Source organism: Globicephala melas, chromosome 18, assembly GCF_963455315.2.
Source record: "Globicephala melas chromosome 18, mGloMel1.2, whole genome shotgun sequence".
NCBI lineage: Eukaryota > Metazoa > Chordata > Mammalia > Artiodactyla > Delphinidae > Globicephala > Globicephala melas.
In genome coordinates, this window is record NC_083331.1 from 32602421 (window position 1) to 32613312 (window position 10892).

Below are 10892 nucleotides of genomic sequence, written 5' to 3' on the forward strand. Positions count from 1 at the left end.
TCCCCTAAAACTTCCAGAGCATTAATTTTCTTACATTGTCCCTTTATACATAAAGAGGTGTTATTTATTGACTCAATGTCCAGTGCCAGAAGTAGAAATGCTTTCTTTCTGGAGAGCGGAGATGATGAGGAGAAAAACATTTAAAAGTCAGAAAATTGAGTTCAAGCTCAGTTATGCCCCCTATTATCTGGGGTGTAATCTACATGTGGTATACTGTTTTTATAGCGGGGTTTCTCAGCCGTGGCGGGGCTGATATTTGAGGCCAGGTTATTCTTTGCAGTGGAGGGCTGTCCTGTGCATCGTATGTTGCTCAGTAGCATCCCTGGCATCTCCCTACCAGATGCCAGTAGACCCTTCAGATCTGTGACAACCCAAAATGTTCCCAGGCACTGCTAAATCTGCCCCAGTTGAGAACCACTGCTCTAGAGTGTATTTCCTCAGCTAGTTGTAGTTACCACTTCACATGGTTGTTATAAGGATGAGACAGATATTGTATAGGTATCAGTGGTCCTAGCATGGGCTCAAATTAAGCAGATCGGTACACAGTTGGTAAAATGTGGGGTGTGTGTTACCTCTTGGAGGAAATCAACATGTTTTTGACTATGGGGCCTTGCTGCTAAAAATGTGGTCAGATCAATATTGCCTCGCATATACCCAGAGAAAACCGTAATTCAAAAAGACACATGCACCCCAATGTTCATTGTAGCACTATTTACAATAGCCAGGTCATGGAAGCAACGTAAATGTCCATCGACAGAGGAATGGATAAAGAAGATGTGGCACATATATACAATGGAATATTACTCAGCCATAAAAAGGAACGAAATTGGGGCTTTGTAGAGACGTGGATGGATCTAGAGACTGTCATAGAGAGTGAAGTAAGTCAGAAAGAGAAAAACAAATATCGTATATTAATGCATATATGTGGAACCTAGAAAATCGTACAGATGAACCAGTTTGCAGAGCAGAAATTGAGACACAGATGTAGAGAACAAACGTATGCGCCACCAGGGCAGCCCAAGATTTAATTTTAATAAATATATTTCAAAGTATTGCATTAAATACTATTACTATTGCATTAAAATATCCATCTTGATTACTAAGCTTTTTGTCACTCCCTTAAATTTTGTGCCTAGTCCCAGACCTGATAGATGCAGCCCCAGGCCAGTCTTACTAAATCAGAATTTGCTTTTTAACGAGATCCCCAGGTGATGGAGTTGCATAAAAGCTTCCGATGCCCTGCTGTAGTTGCCCCAGAAGCAGCAGCAGGGGGAGGGGGTGGGCATAGGGAGGAGAGCTCCGGAGAGTTTCAGATCTGGGTTCCTCAGATATTCCTCATGCGCTCGTGGGATACTGGCTGCAGGCAAAGCTGTGGGAGCCGTGCTCACGCGGGGTTAGGTGAGACATCTCCTCTTTGGATGCCTAGCAGGTAAAGTGTGATGCAAAGAACGCGACAATCCTCTGAGATGACCAGTCTGCGGCTTTGGAAGCCGGGCGAGTGCTTCTTCTGATAGAGCACGTTGGCGCCCTCCAGTGGACCCGGGGAGCCACTGAGCGAGACAAGGGCCGGACTCCGCGTGGGAGCCGCGCGCAGGGCGCAGGCGCAGAAAAACAGAGCCGGTGGGTGGGTCTTTCAAGTGGCCCAAGGCCTGCTATACGGTGGTGAGGGCAGGAACCCGTTATTCCGGTAACTTGGCTAGTAGCTAGAAACTGGAGAGAGAGAAGAAAACTTAGGTTACATATACTCTTTAATTTATTTTGATTGAAATTTTGAGCGCCTCTTCTGCCCTGAGCAATGGTGGATGAAATGCATGTGGTTAGTCTTCAACAAATATTATTAATTACATAAAAGAGTGAATCCTGAGCTTCAACTCTTGACTTGGCCACATGGGCACTTTTCTCTATGTGAGTACATTATAGACCAGAAATAGTTGTGCATATTATAGCCCTGGACCAGTGGTTCTCAAACCCGTGGAACTCAGTTATTTTGAAGGACATGCCAATTTTTATGCATGCCAAAATTGCATTGACAATTAAAAGTCTCGTGTGCGTGCGTGTGTGTAAAATGATTTTTCTTTAGGTCATTTTTCACACTTAAAATCATTTTCTTTTCTTCTAGTTTTTTCTTTTGTCTGCTGAGTAAGGGTGGCAGAGAGGACTGAGCCCCAGAACAAGAGAGTCTGGGGCACAAAATTCTGATATGTGCTATTAACACTGTATTTTTTAATCATCTGGACAAAACTTAAATTTCTTAGATGGTCCTCATCTGCTAAATATGATTATAAAAGTATAGTCCACACTTTAGAGTTTTCAATATTTTAAGCATAAGATCTCCTTTAAAAATAAAAGCGTACAGGGCTTCCCTGGCGGTGCAGTGGTTGAGAGTCCGCCTGCCGATGCAGGGGACACGGGTTTGTGCCCCTGTCTGGGAAGATCCCACATGCCGCGGATTGGCTGGGCCCGTGAGACATGGCCGCTGAGCCTGCGCGTCCAGAGCCTGTGCTCCGCAATGGGAGAGAGGCCACAACAGTGAGAGGCCCGCGTACCGCAAAAAGTAATAATAAAAGCAGGTAGTATACATACATTTAATATAATTTTGATATATGTGTGTAAGAAATTAGGGTTTTGCTGAGATGATTTAAAAATATACAGTCTTAAAAGCATGTTAGCAGAATTTTGTGCTCCAGACTCTTTCCTCCAGCTCAGTCCTCTCTGCCACCTTCACTTGGCAGACAAAAAGTAAACTATGAGAAAGCAAACTATTTTAACTATGAAAGGTGACCTAAAGAAAAATCATTTCAAGACCAAGCTGGTTGCAGCAAAATTCATTAGCCTTCTCCAGTATGAAAGCTGGTGTCTGGGTGACATTCCAAGGTTACTAATGCTTGTCAGTCCAACAACTTTCAGACTCTACGTGATGGGGAATCTTTGGGGTTTGGCATCAAAGGAGAAAGGAGGTAAAAATGGCCCTGATGGATGTTCTGAGGTTGTTTGATCTAAATCCAGAGAAAATAGCAGCTATCACAGCTGATGGAGTACCCGCTATAACTGGGAAGACGAATAGTACGGAGGAAAAAAAATTAAAGTCAGAAAAGCTGGTGCCAGACATTTTATCATATCTTTATTTTATTTTTTACAAACCAAGCTTGACAACTTGGAAATCCCTTTGTGCAGTTTATAAAATAATGAATTATAAATGAAGGCCTGCATTCACCAACAGACCGAGCAATTATGTAAACAATTTCTGTTCCCCAATATGGCTCCCTGTCATTGCATTTTCAAGTCAAGTCACTTCCATGAGGTGGAACAGTAATACATGTGATGCATATCTTTGAAGCGTTAGCTATCAGACATGGGAGGATGCCAGTTACTTGACATCCCAATGACAAGAAAGGTATCTTGTGTTATATTTCTACTTCTGATTTACACACAGGGAAGAGTCAACTGAAAGACAAAAGTACTACAGGATGATTTGTATTCTTGTATTACTTCTCCTATGTTCAATGGTGTTCATTCTCTGATTTCATCACCATGTGTCTTATTTTCAAGCTCCTTTTAAATACACACACACACATACACACATATACACTCTCACACTCATTCACTCACACACAACTCTTTAAAGTTTCAATTAGTCGTATGTTTTCAGCGTGTTTCCTCGTGTTAATGCTTGTCCTTCCATCTGGTTCCAAGCTCCTGGAGAACAAGCACGGTGTATATTACGCCCTTTGTGTTCTCCCCACACAGTGAGTGTTCAATAAAGACTATTGACTGACTGACACATCTCCCCTTTTTTCTCTTTGTCTCTGACACCTCTGCTTTCTTTCAGAAATGGTATTTTTTAAGTGGCAGTATTTCCCCACTCTGGACTTAGAAAAAGCTCATCTCGGCGTCTAACTTTTTCTTTATGTAAGATTTTCAACAATAGACAAAATAGAGGTGGAAGGAAACCAATATTCTACTACCCCTTGACAATAAATATGTTTTTAATTGAAGAGTGACAAGTGTCTTAGAGAATAGGAGCTTTTTCCCCAAGAAGAATGCTCATGTGTACATCTCTGGTAAAGTAGCCATTGTAAAGTGATAATACCTCCTGCCTATTCTATCCACTCCAACTACTCCTGAATTCAAGGCAGGTATTAATGGATGGCCCAGCTTTATTATTCTTCTGCTGCACAGCGGGTCAGAGACACTGTCTGTATTTGGGGTCTCTGTTGTTCTCACACAGAACTTAAATAGCAGTTTGTTCTCCTTTTGAAATAGAAGCCTAAACCACAATTATTTTTTTAACCTTACCTTAGGAAAAGCCTTGGTAGTTCAGCGATATCCAGAAATATGGACTTTTCAGGAGACATCAAAGTGTACCCTCCATCAATCTGAGCATTGTTTGATCTCACAGAGGCAAGGTAATGTGCCTTTATTACTGTTGCTTTCTCTATTACAGCTATTATGGATTGTACAGTCATGGTAGATTATTATTACAGGGACACTGCTCTCGTGTCACATCCTCCCATTTGCGTCAGCCTCCTGGAAAAGGTGCAGGGGAGAGAATCTCAAGCCGACATGGCATCTGTTCTTCATAGCCTCTCTGCTCACGGCAATTATAGCGTAAAGCAGAGTTCTCTTGGTACTGTTTCCGTATCCCGTTTCTTTTCTTTTCATACTCCTAGCTGAAAGCCTCTTGGAACAAAAGGATATTCGGAAAAAGAGTAGGCCACAAACAAAAGTCATGAGGATTAGTATAGCATGCCAGTGTCTATGGTCATTTCCTACTTTGTTCACCTGTTCACAGGTGCCTGCTTCGTGGTTGCTGCTGACAGTAACTGTAACATCCAAATCAGAACCGCTGTAACATCCAAATCAGAACCGCTGGAGTTCCCGAACCTATTTCACACTCTAGTGACAGCACCAGAAGATACCCACTGAGGGTCTTAGTTTGGGTTTCCCCAGAAGAAGACTCTGAGACAAGGATTCTAATGCAAATTTCCCCAGGAAGCCAGGGGAGGTGGTGCCATTTGGAATCCGACGACTCCAGCTTCCCATAGTGGTAGGGGACATGGGGGAAACAGGTGTCAGTGGTGGGATGGCCCCACTTTCCACATGGTGCTGGATCTGTCTCCCCCTGCTTGGGAGTAGAGGAGTCGTGGAAAGACAGAATGCAGAGAAGGGCAGCAGGAGAAGAGGTGACTATGGTCTGGGCCAGCCATCCAGGTCTCTGCCCAGGTGGAAAGGGTATTGTGGAGGAACATCCCTGCCTGGGTCCAGGTTCAGCAGCTAGGGTGAGGATTCTCCAGTAGACACAGCAAAGGCGATCATGAGAGAGCCTCAGAATTCCCCTTCTTGGGACTTCCCTGGCGATCAGTGGTTAAGACTCTGCGCTTCCGCTGCAGGAGGCACAGGTTTGATCCCTGGTCAGGGAACCAAGATCCCCGCATGCTGCAGTGTGGCCAAAAATAAGTAAGTAAGTATGTAAATAAATAAATGGAATTTGGAATCCAACAATAATAGTTAACAAAAGAAAAAAACCCAACTCATCCACTGGACATTAAAAAAAAAATTCCCTTTCTCATTTTTGAAGCAGAGAGAGGATGAACTGAGGCCAGAACAAACTTTGATCCTTTATTTGCTCTCTCAACATGTCCCTACACTGTTCTAGGTTCAGGAAGACAATAATAAGAGGTAGTAGCTATAAGTCATAGAGCAGGCCCTGGTCTGTGAGGTAGCCACATTTTACAGAGGAAAGCTGAAGCACAGAGAGATTAAGGAACCTGCCCAAGGCCACACAGCTGGGAGGTAGCAGGGCCAGGATTTGAACTCCAGCAGCCTTTCCCGCAGAGTCTGTTCTTGTGACCCCAGCACACACTGTCATGAGAAAATAATGTCTATTTACATTTGTGCTCACTTTCACTTCTTGACGTTTTCCCAACATGAAGGACGAAATGGGGGAGCAGTGTCTTGGGAGATTCATAGCTTCCTTTGGGGAGATTCTTGGATTTAGGCCTCATGTCTGGGACCATCAGTGCCTACTCCCTTACTTGCTTTGTATGATTGGTTTCTATAAGTAAAACATGATTTACCAAAGGAAGCAGGCCCAGAGTAGTATCCTTAGCATATGGCAAAGGGCCTCGTGCTTGGGATTATAAACTTTTCATTGATTGTGTCTTACCTCTCTTATGACTTTATATTTCTATTTCCATGTTTACATACCTATTTTTCCCCATCCAGTTTATCCGTGGAATGAAGAGAAGTGGAAACCATTTCTTTCTCCAAGGCAATGACTACAGAGCTTAAGGTAAATCCAGACATCATAAACCTTCAGTATTTCTGTCGGGAAAATGTGCTGGGCGTGATAATTATTCAGGCAACTTTTTCCTCCCAGGAGGACAGGCAGTTATTTTGACAGCTTATTTCATAGTTACAGATAAAGTTTACATTGTCAGTTAATGGGAATCCACCAGGTAATAGTCATGAGCTCTCGGGGGACAATCTCAAAGCTGTTTCCAAATGTCCTTTATGGCAGCATATGGTCGTATCCTCCACTTCATCACCAGGTCAATCGGCAGTTGCTCTTTAATATGGTATGTTCTTCATGCACCGGTGCAATTTCCAAGTTCCATCACATTTGTTTTTTCCCCCTTGGTGCCTGAAAGTTGCTTAAGCCGCTGATTATTGCCTTGCCATGAGCTCTGATCACTATTCTGGATAGTAGGCATTCAGATGTCATCTTTAATTTGTGATATTAATATTGAACACCATCACCGTTCAGTGGTTTTAGTGAAGTATTTACATATAGACTAGCAAAGCATTTGAACAGTGCATTGAAAACTGTCTGTTCCTAATTGGAACTGTAAAATTTACCACAGCATCTTCATGACGTGGATATGATTTCTGGTTATAAAGTGGCCTTGGAAGTTTTCTTTCAAAAACAAATGAGATGTGCTTTTGCAGCTCTGTATTTCCTCACCTATTCAGACCATTAATGATTGGTGGTGACAGTGCTTGGGGAACTGTTTTTTACAACCTCACACACTTTAAGAAAGATTAATTATCTCCAAGAGTTTTTACTGGGAATCACATTTAAAATTAGTGGCCTAATTAGTTAAGAAATGTATTACTTTATTATGGAGAGAGAAACCTTGCACCATAATGATGGTGTGAAATGCATGAAAAGTCCTTTTACTTTATGACATTAGAGGACGGTGGATTGTCCAGGAACATTTGGACTGCTATTATTAATTATATGATTTGAAGAGCACCTTACCCTGCAAGAAACATGGATATCAATCTGTATCTGAGAGAAGTGGAAGAATGCAAAAGAGAAAAACAGAAAAGAAAAGGGAACATCTTCCTTCTTGTGTTGTTAGATGACCTCATGCCCTGGTCTGTTTAAATTGCTTACTTCCTATGACTCTATAAACTTCTGTGTTTTCATTTGCTGGATTAGATTGAAGTGTCAACTCTATTTGATGAATGGCATTGGTAATATATGTTCATGTTCGTCTTTGCTCTTTCTGCTTTTATTTATATAGAGTCAGTATAATTTATTTCTCCTGAAAAAGCTTTCAGCAAAAAAGACTTTTTAAAGTACAAATACCTTTTAACAGGGTTCTGGGGTTTGTGATGATCAAATCACTCATCTTTCCTTCTTCTTTCTAGCTTTTTTTTCTTCCTTACTTTTAAGTCTAGTGACTAAAAAAGAACATAGGAAAGCTCAATGACTGTACCTAAGCAGAATAAAAAGTTAGCATTGCAGACAAGCCTTTAGCTTGGTCGATGCCTATATCAGCTTAAGCTGCTAATAGCGTAATGATATGAAGAACTGTGCAATTATCTGGATAATTTAGTTTAACAATACCAGTCTGCAGCCTTCCCTGTTCAAACACGTTTTATTCTCATACAGCAGCCCAAGCATAAGATTGCAGATTTATTGTTGCTCTTGCTGACTAGGAGGAACCTGCTTCTTCTTTCGGAGTTTGGGAAGGACCCCCTGGTAATCTTGAGGTTAAAATGGTGTATGCTGTTAATTGTATAATCAGCTATTCACTCTGTATTTTTGCTTAGATCAAAATGTTATGTTTAGGTCAATAGGCAAACATATCTGTTTCAAAGCTTTCGGAGGGTTAATAGGAAAAAAAGAGAATGATTAAATGGACAGAAATCACAAAGTCAGCCTAGTCAGAGTCTGAAAACTACCTAGCACAGTAGTGGCTAGGAAATGAGAGGCAGCAAAAACATGGGAAAATGTAATAAACACAAAGCTGGTTTTGGAGGAGTCCTTGGTTTCCTTCCTTCCTTCCTCCCTCCCTCACTCCCTCCTACCCTCTCTCCCTCCCTCCCTCTGTCCCCCCTCCTTCATTCTTTTCTTTTAAAAATATTCTATCCTTATCCTGAACTGCATCCTTCCCTCATTTCTCTCTTCATTCTTTTTGCCATCTAAGAATTTCTCCTGCTAATTGAAATCCAAGGTTCTTCTGTTATTTACCAAAAGGCTGTTGGAACAAATGAAAAATGTGATAAAATGCCAAGTTAAATCAGTTGAATCACAGAAATAATGACATGAATATAATTGTATTTCTGCTTTACAGATCCATTTGTCTCTGATCCATGGGCATGAGGGTTACCATGACCCACTGGCCTGGGGTCAGCACAATCTGTTTTCTTAGTAGCTTCAGATCTAGACTTCTCTGGGACTCTGTGAAATGAAAGGGGTGATGTACATGCTTTGGAACTCTGGACACATTTGTTCTGACATCAGAGAGTCAAATAAGCTGACTTTAAAATGAAGAGACTATAAGAGTAACAAATTACAGTCCTGCATGACTGAACGCCAGATATAAGCTCATGAATTAAAAAAAAAGTTAGAAATGAGGCAGATTTTATTTCTCAAGTACATGTGGATAAACTGGGATCGATAGTTTTCAATTTCCATAGTCTTGACAACACAGATGACTCTGGAAGTGAAATCAACATTAATCAGAATGGAAGAATGTGTGTTTTTTTTTAATGCAAAGATTTCCAAATTATGTGATTAGTATGCAAAGTAAGTTGGATCAAATTCTACCTTTTCTTATTCTTGTAAACACTCTTTGCAGACAGTTGTTATAATTCCTATTCATTTGGGAAAAGAATATGTTAACTTATGGGCTAACATGAAAATAAAGTTAATTTTAAACCACCAGATATTTATATAACCATATAAGCAATCATTAGAGGGGGCTTAAAAATTATGAATATATGAAAATGTTTGTGGACCTGGCTCTGGAATGAATACTATCATTTTGTAATAGTAGGTTATTCTGTCTAGGTTAGTAGGTCTCCTGAGAAAGAACCAGGAATGGTTTTCCTAACATAAGAGAAGCCATTTTTGGCTTAAGTCATTTTGTGATCTAAGCCTGGTCACAATGCTTGCCTTTGAACAGGTCTCAGTAATTAATGATCTTAAGAGAATGCAGGAAAAAAGGAAAAGCAGTCACGAAACAATGGTTCAGTGATATAAAACAGAGTCCTAGTTCCTCCTCAAGGGATATGCCGCACAATCTGATACATATCTCTGAGTTCTGCAGGAACTAAGGCCCCACCCAGGTGGAGGATGGTAACTACTTGCTGAGACCCCAGACTGGTCGAACCTTAGGAATGATGATGTTAACCCTTTCTGGCCCTTGTGACTTCAATCAACTAAAGCTTGGACTATGTCAACATTTGCCCCAATTCTATGCTGATTTCTCCTCTGCTCAAGCCCCTTCATGAATACCCATGTGCCCTTAGCTTAAAACTTACCCAACTTTGCTGTTCAGGGAGACACAGCTTTGGGAAAGATCCCCAGTGTTCCCCTTACTTGCTGCACATAATACATCCTTCCTTCTCCCCATCTTTGGCTTGGTTGTGTCTTTTGGCTTGACACCCACCAAGAGGCACACCCAGATTTGGGGTAGCAATATTATGACCCTTATGAAACCCAGAAGGACCCTGTTTGGGGCAGGGAGAACTTTCGATGTTCCCAGTTTCTTGTTTGTACAAAATAGGCTTCATTCAGCCTCCTTGATCTTACCCTAGTTCCAAAGGGCTCATTCAAACAGTTGTTGATCAGGGAAGGGAGAGAATGCAGAAGCAAGGAGGAGCAGTCAACAAACAATACTGCAGCCTTGGGGCAGGGTTCTAGTTCCTCCTCAAGAAATATACATAACAATACTTTTGAGTTCTTCTGGAGGAACTAAGGCCTCCACCCAGATGGAGGATGGTAATTTCAGACTGAGCACAAAATTCCTGGAACATCATCCTGTTACCTCACCACCAACCAATCAGAAGAAAGTCACACACCTTGCAGCCCTCACCCCAAATTTTGCCTATAAAACTTTTCCCCAAAAATTATCAGGGAGTTTGAGGTTTTTGAGCATAAGCCACCCTTTCTCCTTGCTTGGGCGTGCAATAAACGTATCTGCTCCAAACTCTGATGTTTCAGTGTGTTTGGCCTCACTGGCCATTAGTGTTTGGTAACACTTAGATATCTAATAGATGCCTCAAATTCAACACAATCTAAACCGAACTCTTCATAGTTTTTTTCCCCTCACCCTGCCTCGAAATGCTTCTGAAACAGGAGAGAAGGGGGCAGGGTACCACGTTTAAAAGAATGACATAGCCATTGAGGATACAACATAAACTGGTTAGAACCAACTAGGTCCAAGATGGCCGAAAATTTGACTTCCAGTAGACCTTGAGCCTCATTATATGCTCACTGTAATACATTAGCATATGCTAAATGACATGCCCACAAGTGCCATGACAGTTTCAAGGCCAACCATAAATGGCCAAAAACTGAGCAGTGACCCAGCTCCTGGAAATCCCTGCCTCTTCCCCAAAATAGTTGGAATAATCCTCCCATTCATTAGCCTATG

General features: G+C 41.6%; 1 long non-coding RNA gene across 1 annotated transcript in view; it reads left to right on the forward strand.

Annotated features, from left to right (window-relative positions):
* The window catches only part of LOC138842412 (uncharacterized), a 68838-nt gene that overhangs the window by 39271 nt on the left and 18675 nt on the right, over positions 1-10892 (forward strand). The window contains exons 2-3 of the long non-coding RNA XR_011376910.1: positions 4302-4406; positions 6226-6292. This is a non-coding gene — a long non-coding RNA (uncharacterized lncRNA). The remainder of the gene's footprint in view (positions 1-4301; positions 4407-6225; positions 6293-10892) is intronic.